This window comes from Andrographis paniculata, unplaced genomic scaffold (genome assembly GCF_009805555.1).
Source record: "Andrographis paniculata isolate CXL003 unplaced genomic scaffold, ASM980555v1 Contig38END, whole genome shotgun sequence".
Taxonomy (NCBI): Eukaryota; Viridiplantae; Streptophyta; class Magnoliopsida; order Lamiales; family Acanthaceae; genus Andrographis; species Andrographis paniculata.
Window position 1 is genome coordinate 3,095,019 of NW_026137571.1, and position 12,514 is coordinate 3,107,532.

Sequence of the window (12,514 nt, forward strand, 5' to 3'; positions counted from 1 at the left end):
AAAATAAAGAATAAATATTCCGAATCCTGAAAAAAAAAAAAGGACTCGTGAAAAAGAAAGAAATAATATTTTTGTATTGCATTGATCATCATTTGTGCAGTGTTGTTTGATTCTTGTTCATTCATATATGCGACTTGCGCTCATTGTGATGTGATGAATTGATAGATTAATTCATCGGTCCCATTAGCCGCTATATCCTCTTTCTTATCCCAACCATAGCCCAATTACAACCTTTAAGTAAAACCTTTGATTATGAACTTTAATTTCTTGATGAATTGTAAAGTTGATTTGATTTGCTTGCAAGCCTATGGGATTCGTTGTTCACTTCATATGCTTTGAGTTAATATAGCCTAAACACTTGATGGCGAGAGCTTTGCGTTGTATACATTACGCATTTGGTGAAGTTAGTTAGTTCTTGTATGCTTTGAATGTGACATAGTTCATCAGCTAAGTGACTTTTGCGCTAGTGAGTATCTTAATTTTTGGTTTGGATATATGCTTGAGGACAATCATGAAATAGGTATAGGAGAATTGATATGTGTTATATATGATAATATTTTGTTATATTTTGCGCAACTTATGGATACAAAATTTTGTATGTATGCTCCTCATGGTGTGTTTTTTATTATGTAATAGATTACATGGAGTTGAAAAATTTTGGGCATATTTGAGAGAAAAAAACAGAATGCGCAAAGGCCTTGGGCATGATCACGTAGCACAATGTGGGAAATGTGGAAATTACAAAAGAGTCCTTCGTGGTTAATTGGCAGTTGAGCGACTTAGGAAATTTAATTGCAAAGGGGATCTAATTACAAAGGGGATTATGGGATGAGAATTAAGAAGCACGATTTACAATTGAAGAAGAGGGGGAAGAAGCGAATTACCACGTTCTACCCCGACATCATTTGGTGAGGAGCGCAAACGACTTTCCGGGCATTCTTCTTCTATTCTAAGTATTGTTCTTCCTTTTATATTTCTAAAAATTGAACGCATGATGAACTCATTGACTTGTTTTATATTTTCAGTTTCTATGAATCACGAGTAATTTCATTTATAGCGTGGGTGTGAATTGATGTTTGAGACTGAATTTGTGAGACTTGGTTTTGTCCAATTTGGTGTTCATCGATGTTGGTTATTTTTAATTCTTTCAATTTACAAGTTTAGAGATCTTAAATTGATTATTGTGTAAGTATTAATTTGAGATTTTATAGTTATATTGGAGATTGACATCCGTAATTGTGTAATCTTCTAATTTGTGTAGCAACCTAGATGAAGAATATTTTAGGGAAGAATTAAAATCAATTGAATCCATGTAGGAATTTTATTAAATTGAATTAGGCCTTTATAGTCCTTAATGTTGTCGAGTCAGTAAAACTACGGTTATACCTAGGATTCTCACTCGATTAGGAAAACAACTAACAGTCATACCTTAGCCATCGACAAAGTAAATAAAGATTGGTTGTGAACGCGTGTAGATAAACTATAACCAATTTATCCAACTAGTCAATGAACTTAATATTTAGTCGATGAACAAATTTTATATCCCAAACATAAAATTCATGTCTATGCTAGACTTTAATCATATTTGGTAAATTAATCGTCTTGCATTTTAGTTTTATTTTGTTTAATTGAGGAATTTATTTTTTTCCCTCATTCTGTGTGATAATCAAAATCCCCTCATTTATATATAAATATATATAATATAATTATAAATAACCGAATTGTCAATATTGTTACTATTTCTCGTGGAGACGATTCTATTCACAAAACTATTGCATTTTGCATATTTCTGTGACGTAGGAATTAACATTTCTTTCGCAGCTGAGCGACAGACTTGCACGGACCGAGTTGAATATTTTTAAATATAAAAATAATGTTGATTTTAATATTTTAGACAATATATTCTATAATTAATAAAAGCTAATTAGCGGTGTATTTTTGGTTGGGATTTCAAATTTTGGATTTGATTTTTGAATTACTATGATTAATAAAAATTAATTTTTTATTTTGAATAGGTAATTGATATAATATAAATCGATATTGATGTAATATTTTAAATGTAAATTTAATTTTTAATATAATATAAAAAATAAAAAATAAAAATTTAATTTGATATTTTCAAGAAAAAAATTGTGAAAAAGTGATTTTTTTTTTTTTGGAAAATCAGACCATACACAAAACCTTTAATTTATATTGTATAAAACCCTAATAAATTGTTACAACTAATTTAAATTTAAATTTTTAGTTTTTATTATAAATAATTACACCAATAATTTGTATAAATACAAAATTATTTATGCCAAAATTAATTAATATCTATTTTATCTATAAAACATCAAATATATAAATATATTTCTTTCTTTTACAACCAATGAATTGAGCTAAATTCAAAATAATTAACCATCTAATTCACAATTCCTTAATAACCGTGACCGGAGGCTGTGTTTGTTTTTAAGATTTTTTCTAGTTTTACTGTCCGTCTACTTGTATTTACTTGTGTGATTTTGATTTTGAATTTTAATTTTAAATAGTAAAATTATGAATTGAAATAATTGTTTGATATGATATTTTGAATGTAAATTATATTTTAATGTAATAAAATAAATAAAAACAATAAGTGTTTGATTTGATATTTTAAAAAATAATAAAATAAAAATAGTAAAATCGAAAACTAAATTTCACGAGTAGACACACCAAATCTTTCTACCTAAATCTCTATGACTCGGTTTGTACTTTCCCATCATCCCTGATGATTTATTTTATTTTTTTCAACTGGAAATATCGACAGCTAATAAATATTCTGCTCGTCGTGAGACGACGAGATAGCGAAGACAACCACCGGACTAGTAGCTGTTGAAAAAAATAAAAAAATAAATAAATAAATAAAAAAAGAAAGAAGAAAATGAGAAAACAGATTTTTTTTTTAAAAAAAAAGAAGAAGAAGAAACTCCATTTTCTTGGCTGTGGTGGAAGCAGTGAGTGATTAAGAAGGGAAAGAAGTAAGAGGGGAAGAAAGAAAACGAATTTACCGGAGTTTGGGCAAAAAATGACTGTATCCACCGTGGAAGCGCCGAAGTAAAGAAAGAGCAAAAAGAAAAAAAAAAAAAAAGAAATAGAAGGAAAACAGTTTTTAGGAGCAGACTGTTGCTGGCGGCCGAGGATAAATCAGTTAAATATTTAATTGATTAAAATTTAATTCATAATTTTTTAGAGCCGATTTTTCGGTGAGTTGAAATACACATGGATAGTAAGGTGGTTATTAATAGTATAGTTGGATAGTAAGCCAGACACACGTATATGTCCGAATCCATAAATTATAATTATATACATGTATAATAAATAATTATTGAAATTTAAAAGTTCAAATAATATATTTATAACCAGAATTAAGTTTGGTGCTCCTGGTCAAACGTTACCAAAATTTAATTGTCATCGATTACAGATTATATTTATAATTAGAATTAAGTTTGGTGCTCATGGTCAAACGTTACCAAAATTTAATTGTCATCGATTACAGAGGTTTCGGCTCAAGCATTAATTGCCCCAAGGGTGAAGGTGCCTATAAAATCAAACTCATTTCTAGAACACACCAAACAAGAGAGAATTTTCTTCTCTCCCCCTCTTCCTCTCTAAGTTTTTGGTAATATTTCAGACGAGTTTCCGGTTAATATTCCTGACACTTGCACTTATGTTCAAGCCTTTCAACGTAGCTTGATTTCACCTCATTTTAGTTCGCCAGAGTTGGAAATATTGGGGTGCCACCTAATTCGAAAACGAACGTCGTTTTATCTTTGAGAATATTGTGCCACGAACCAGAGGCACTACCGGATCGTATTCGTTTTTACGGAGAGAAGTTATACCTCGACTCGACGTGATTATCGAATTTATTTTGATAAATTATTGTGATTATCGAATTTATTTTGATAAATTTAATATCAAAATTATTTCGATAAATTATTGTAGATTATCGAATTTATTTCGATAAATTATTTTGATATTGAATTTTATTTTTCGATAATTATTTGATATTCTCGCCATATAATAATTTTCAAACAATCGTAGCAACAAATATAATTTGATATATTGCGATAATATCGTCGCTCGATCAAACTGCCAGCATCATGGATGTTGCCGGAAATTCGAGTGTAGGCACATCCGGTGTCGATGTTTCTACTGTGTCGACAAATGCCGGTTAGACAGAACAAAATAATATGGCATTGTAGATTGGAGAATATTATTCTAAATGCTATAAAATGATTAGTAAATTTCAATTTACTAAATATGAAAAAAAGTAAACACTCAAACTAAATGAGAAGTCTGTATGGAGGCAAAAATAGCTAGATTACTGTTTTATTCAAAAAAAAATTACAAAGCCATTGGATTTACTTCACACTTTCGTGTCTATTTTTTTTTTTGAAAAAAACATGCAAATTTGAGTTGAAAAAAAAAATGTCTTTATAACCTTTGTAAACGATTGAATGATATATTGCTACCTTTATATGTTAAAGGAAAATAGAAAATCAATAACGCCTTAAAAATATAATAATAAGACGGCGAATCAACATAAATGACTTGTTGATTTATTCAAAATTACCCAAAAATTTGGGGCAGTTCTAACTTTAAATTATATTCTGAATAAAATTCCACTCAAATTGTAAAGATAAAACTCTTTATAAATTGTGAAAAATCAATAAATCTTCATACAAATATTTGAAGTGTGGGGTGTGCTTGGTTAAAATGTAAGTACCGTCTCCCAAGAAAATCGCGGAGAAAACGGTAGGCCGTGTAAAGTTATTAAGAGTCTTGATGTATTTAAAATATACTCTCGACTTTTGGTATACACTACACGAAATATCATCCAGTACTTGAAGGGTATTGTAATGCTAACGGAATATCTGACATAAAATATTCATTGTCTACTAGCGGATATGTCTTTATACATGGAGGTAGAGCAACTTTATGGAAGTCCACAAAACAAACTTGTATAGCTCTATCTATTTATGAAAAAATTAGTACCTTCGGTAATAATATATTGTGATAACCAACTTGTAATAGAAAATGCTAAAAATTAAATTTACTTTTGTAAATTTCAACATATCCGACACAGACACAACTTTGTGTGACAATTAATCGCTAGTGGAGTTATGAATGTTAAAACTTTGCGGATCCGCTAATCAAAAGGTTACATGGTAATCAAATGTATAAACTATTAAAGCGAATAGATTTGAAATCCACAAATTAAGAGACAACTACAGTGGTAACCGAACCAAATCAGTTAGAGCTCAAGATTTGGTTCAATAGGAAAACTAAGCTGTAATAGTTCGGCACGAACACTCGACTACCATTTCTTGAAAAGCTACGAGTGTGATGAAGTACAAAGTGTTGAGGTTGAGTCACTGACTCTTAATAATTCTAAAAGTATAGTTGAATACTTTAAGATAGGATTACCCATATATGTGTGAAGTGAGGGTCGCCTCAAATAAAATATTTATGAATCCAAAGATGCGATCCATAGCCGAAACGGAGCAAAATGTGAGAACAAAATGAGGTTGAGATAACGACATGTCAATAATATTATTGACTAAAATGTACATAGAGGTGAAATAGTTCAATGCATCGTGCCAACTAGGCCATCGATACATACAATAATATTGAGTAAGGAAGGTGCAAAGTCACAAGCTACCTATCCCGACGTGTCGGTGTCTCTAGAACTGAGCTATGTATTGTCCTAATTAATGGACATTTTCACTCATGTGGGAGATTGTTGGAAAATTGGTTAATTATTTAATCGATAGAATTTAATTTTGAATTAAAAGCTTAATTTTTTAAATCGATTATTTGGTGAGTTGAAATGCATACGGGTATTATGGTGGTTATTAATAGTGTGGTTACACATATAAATGTCAGTAAGTCACAGACGTGCGTACCATTTGCCCCTATAAAAAATTTATAATTACATTCATGTATAATAAATAATTATTTGAAATTCAAAAATTCAAATAATACATTTATGACCAGAATTAAGTTTGGTATTTATGACCGGACGTTACAGAAATTTAATTGTCATCGGTTACGGCGGTTTCGGCTCAAGCATTAATTGCCCGGAGGGTGGAGGTGCCTATAAAAGGCCCTCAGACCAATTTCTAGAACAGAACCAAGAGAGAATTATTTTCTCTCCCCCTCTTCCTCTCTAAGTTTCCGTCAATATTTCAGGCGAGTTTCCGGTCAATATTCCGGTCATTTGCACTTATGTTCAAGCCTCCCGACATAGCTCGAATTCACCTTATTTTAGTTAACCGGAGCTCCGAAATATTGGTGTGCCACCTAATTTGGAGACGAACGTTGTTTTATCTTTAAGAACATTGCGCCACGAAGCGGAGGCACTACCGGGGCGTATTCGTTTTTACAGAGAGAGGTTATACCTCGACTCGACGTGATTATTGAATTGATTTTGATAAATTGATTATTGAATTTATTTCGATAAATTATTTTGATATCGAATTTTATTTTTGGATAATTATTTTATATTATCATGATATAATAATTTTTAAACAAAAAGAAGGAGAAGGAAGAAAGGAATGACAATAGGAAAAGGAAGAAATAAAATAATAAAAAATAATAATAAAGAGACAAGGAAGAAGAAGAATAAACGAGAAATAAAAAGGAGGAGAGTAGAAATGAACAAGAAGAAGAAGAAAGGGGTAGAAGAGTACGGGGGGAAGGGGCGGTTGTTTATTATAAAAAAATTATTTATAGTTAATGTATTAATATTATATTTTATAATTAATATTTTTGTTTTTGTTTCAAACATAATTATCTTACATATGTCACATCAATTGAATTTCTTGTTAGAACTTAATTATAATATTAATGGAGAATAATTTTATATTAGTTTGGTGATTATATAATAAAGTTTGATATATATTAATTTAGTGAATATTGAGTAATAAATTATATAATAATATATGATTAAGTGAATATTGGATAATAAATTAATGATATTTGTGTTTATCCATCATATATATTTATATTTATTGTAATAGTTTTGTAGTGGAAAATAATCAAAAAATAAAGTTTATTTTCCTCCTCTATTGTTCTGTATTTTGTTAATTTTCTATCGGTGGTATCAGAGCCAAAGCCATGAACGAGCCAATCCCTTTACCCGTACCCGTTCTCGATGGAAAAACTTTTAATCGATGGACTGTCCAAATGAGGGTGCTTTTTGATTTTCATGAATTACTGAATATTGTTGAAGAAGGTGTTCCAGCATTGCCGAAGGGTGCAACTGCTGTACAACAGACAACCAATCGAGAGAATAAGAAAAAATATTAAAAAATTATATATCTTATTCATTAAGGTGTTACCGATGAAGTGTTCAAGAAAATTGTTGGAGCCACCACATCAAAGCAAGCATGGGATACATTGATGACGACATATAGAGGTGATGTGAAGGTTACAAAAGTGCGATTGCAAACATTGAACGACAATATGAGCTTCTAGAGATAGGACCATCAGAGTCGGTGGCAGAGTATGTAAGTCGTCTTTTGACTTTAACAAATTAAATGAAGACATGTGGAGATGATTTTAGTGAACAAGCCAAGGTAGAAAAAATATTGCGAACTTTAACGGCAAAGTTCGAGCATATTTTCGTAGCCATTGAAGAGGCTCACGATTTATCCACAATGACCATTGATGAAGTATCGGACACATTACAAGCCCATGAACAGCGTATGAATGAAAAACAAATGGAGAAGCCAATTGAGCAAGCTTTCCAAGGTTCGGTGCCGCCTAATACCAAACAAAGCATGTTGTGGAAATTCACATGGAAGAGGACGTGGCCGTGGTGGTCGCCGAAACATACAATATTGACACGAAAAAGTTGGAACATACAATATCGACACTAAAAAGTTGGGGCAACATGGAATAATTTTGATCATTCTAATCAAAGCCATCAAAGAGGTCAAAATTACAGAGATCGTGGTCAAGGGCGCGGTCGGAACAAAGGAAGGTTTGACAAGTCAAATGTTGAATGTTACACTTGTCATAAATTCGGTCATTATTCTAATGAATGCAGATACAAAGGAATTGACCAAAAGCCGCATTATGCACAAGTAGATGACGATCAAGATGATCATGGCCATGCTCTTTTGATGGTCACTTTCACCAATGAAGTGTCAAAGTCTCATACATGGTTTCTAAATACCGGGTGTAGAAATCACATGCGCGGTAGACGCGGGCTTTTTGTTGAACTCGAAGAATTAGTTCGATCCCAAGTAGAGTTTGCCGACGATAGCACAGTGCCGGTTCTGGGGAAAGTATGCACCTTTATTAAGCTAAGGAATGGAGATCACAGTTTCATATCGGAGGTCTTCTATGTGTCTGCTATGAAAATTAATTTCCTAAGCATGGGCCAATTGTTGGAGAAAGGATATGAAATGCATTCTAAAGGGTGTGATTTTTTTATTCTCGACATAAAAGGTACACTTATTTTGAAGACCACTTTAACAAAGAATCGTATGTTTTATGTTGATATTCTTGGCGATGTGTACACATGTCTTAATGCAATGGTGAAAGATGAGTTTTGGTTATGGCATCATCGCCTTGGTCACTTGAATTTTCAAAGCTTGAAAATGCTTGCTCAAAGAAATATGGTGAAAGGATTTCCAAAGATCGATCACCCCAATTAAGTGTGTAAAGCATGCATTTTAGGAAAGCAAAGTAGGCGACCATTCAAAGCTGAAAATAATTGGCGGGTGAATCACTTATTGGGTCTTCTAAACTCTGATGTTTGTGACCCGATAAGTGTTGAATCTTATGCCAACAACAGGTACTTCTTGACATTTATTGACGATTTTTCTCAAAAGATCTAGGTTTATTTGCTACTTAAAAAATCTACAATGTTCAAAAGCTTTATTAAATTTAAAACTCATGTAGAAAAACAAAGTGGTCTTTCTATAAAAAGGTTGCGAACGGATGGTGGCGGTGAATGTATCTCTTTCGAGTTCAAGAGTTTCCTAGAGGATCATGGAATCGAGCATCAGATAATGGAGTTGCAGAACGGAAGAATAGAACTGTTTTGGATATATTAAGAAGCATGTTGAAAGCCAAAGGGTTGCCAATTTTTTTTTGGGGAGATACTGTCTCTTGTTCGGTGTATTTGTTGAATCGTTCTCCAACAAAGCTATTCGTGACTTGACGTCGGTAGAAGCATGGTGCGAAATCAAACCTAAAGTTCAACATTTGAGAGTATTTGGTTCCGTGGTCTATGTACATATTCCGGCGGCCACTCGAACAAAGCTTGATGATCGTGGAGAAAATGCCATCTTTGTGGGTTATGTGCATGAAGGATACAAAGTTTTTTAACCCAACAACAAATAAAGTCATCATCAGTAGAGATGTCATTTATGTGGAGGATGAAACATGGAGTTGGAGTTTACCTCAAGTCGCTCAAAGGCGGCCTGTTGAATTATTTGAAGGTTCTTCTCAAGGTGGAATTCATAGTATGGTTGAAGAAACTACATAAGCCAATATTTCCAATGAAAGGCCAACACAAGCCATTGCTTCCGATGAAAGGCCAAGGTTTCAGCGACAACTTCCAGTCACACTACGTGACTATGAGGTAAATTCTGATGATGTCATTTCTAATGATGGAGAAATTGTGCATATGACTATGTATGCAGATTGCGAACCTACCTCGGTTGACGATGCAATGAAAAATACTAAATGGGTGAAAGCTATGGAGAAGGAATTGAGTTCCATCGAAAAAAATCATACTTGGGAGCTTGTGGATGCTCCATATGGTTGCAAACCCATTGATGCCAAATGGGTTTTTAAAAGAAAGTTGAAGGCAAATGGAAAAGTAGAAAGGTATAAGACGAGGCTTGTGGCGAAAGGCTATGAACAAAGGTCCGGATTCGACTTTCAAGAAGTATTTGTGTCTGTAGCTCAAATGGAGATGATAAGGTTGTTGATAGCCTTAGCTGCGCAAAATTGTTGGAATATACATCAAATGGATGTAAAATCTGCATTTTTGCACGACCCACTTCAAGAGGAGGTTTATGTGAAGCAGCCTCCAGGATTTCAAACGCATGGAAGTGAGCACAAGGTGTATAAATTGAAGAAGGCCTTGTATGGAGTCAAGCAAGCCCCACGAGCATGGAATATGCGGATTGATTCATTCTTCTCCAAAATTGGATATCAAAGATATCCAAGTGAACATGCTCTATATGTCAAAGTCACTCCTACTGGCGATAAGTTGGTGTTGTGTATATACGTTGACGATCTTATTTTTGCGGGGAACAATCCTCGCATGATCGATGATTTTAAATTATCCATGAAGCACGAGTTTGATATGACCGACATGGACTTGATGTTATACTTTCTTGGCATCGAAATTACTCAAAGAAATAGTGGGTTCTTTGTTGTACAACAGAAATACCTTTCTGAAATATTATAAAGGTTTAAACATGCAAGATTGCAATGTTGCACGAACTCCAGTGAAGTTGGTACGAGGTTGATGAAAAGTGAAGATGAGCCTGTCGTCGATCCGACATATTTCAAATAAATTGTTGGAAGCTTACGATATCTCACATGTTCGAGGCCGGATATTACTTATGGTGTTGGCTAATTAGCAGGTTCATGGAATCTCCATGCCAATCGCATCTTCAAGATGCTAAAAGGATTTTGAGGTATTTAAAGGGCACTCATTATTATGGTCTTTTTTATTCATTGTCTAGCAACTTTCTTGTTGGATTTTCCGATAGCGATTGTGGAGGAAATATTGAGGATCGAAAGAGTACTACTGGAAATTATTATTATTATTTTTATGGTTCTACTGTTATTTCCTGGTCTTCGAAAAAGAAATCTATTGTAGCACTATCAACTTGTGAAGATGAGTATGTTGTTGCGCCCATGAGTGCTTGTTAAGCTATTTGGTTGAGAAATGTGTTCGATCAAATTGGCTTTCCGGTTGAAGGTCCTATACAGTTGCAAGTCAATAATGTTTCGGCAATTAATTTGGCCAAGAATCCTATAGCGCATGGGAGAAGCAAACACATAGACATTCGTTACCATTTCTTGAGAAAAGCCGTGAATGAAAGAGAAGATTGAATTGAGGTTTTGTAAGTCTGAAAATCAAGTTGCCGATATTTTTACAAAGCCATTGAAGCATGAATCATTTGTAAAGTTGAGAAAAATGTTTGGGATGACTTCGGCGGAATATCATAATTAAGGGAGGGTATTAAAACTTAATTATGATATTAATGGAGAATAATATTATATTAATTTGGTGATTATATAATAAAGTTTGATATATATTGATTTAGTGAATATTAGGTAATAAATTATATAATAATATATGATTGAGTAAATATTGGATAATAAATTAGTGATATTTGTATTTATCCACAATATATATTTATGTATATTGTAATAGTTTTGTAGTGGGAAAGAATCGCGAAATAAAGTTTATTTTCCTCTATTATTCTATATTTTTGTTAATTTTCTATCATTTCTCTGTGTCTAAAATTTCAAATCAGATCAATCAAATTCAACCTATATGTTGACATAAGGCTCACAAGAGCAATATATGTGATCACATCCTATAGACTCAAATAAATTCAACCTAGTTTGCAGGGTAGGTTCGGCCGGAAGTTTACCCAATGCTCACTTTCGGATAGTGATTGTGGATTCCCATATCATAAAAAAAATGTATTCAACCTAGTTGAATGTATGATCAACAAAATCAATAGTCATCGTCGTCTACACAATGAGACAGGCTGACATAGTCAATACACATACATAATTAATTTAATTGAGTGTCGTATTTATGTATTTATATAAGAGTATATATTTTGTTGCTGATGGATGTAATTTTTCATTTTACTTCAATCTTTTTTCTATTGATTGATCCAATTAATCATAAAAAAATTCTAAAAGAAATATATTGAAAACAAATACAACAATGAATATAATATATGTATATTAAAAAATGAACAAGTACCTTCTAACTTTTCTCTTTTAAATCTACTTCTCAAGTTAACAAATTAAGTTAATCATATAGAAATAAAATAACAAAACTATGTTATTATGATTACGATCGTATATATATAATATACAGCCCACACATGTAGCAAGGGACGCAAAATGTTACAAATTCCCTCGCGAAATGTTTTAACGAGGTGATCATTTCGAGGATTTTTGGGAGAATTTTTCCTCCAGCAGCAGCCTCTGGCGTCCAGCAGCTCTGGGCATTGTCTTCCTCTGGCGGATAGCGAACGGCTTCTCCTCCGGAAAATAAAGGCCTCGTCCGGCTGTTCCTTCCAGTTGGTGGATTGGCTCCAAGTGGGCTAACTTTTTTATTATTTATAATCGAGGATTAAGTTGGAGTGGGAAACAAAACCCCAAAGTACCACACAATTATTTATCTTCAAAATACACAAAATATAAAAATTTTAAGTTAGGACAACATTTATTTATATGGAACAGTATAAACGTTTGTTAGATAAAATTTCAA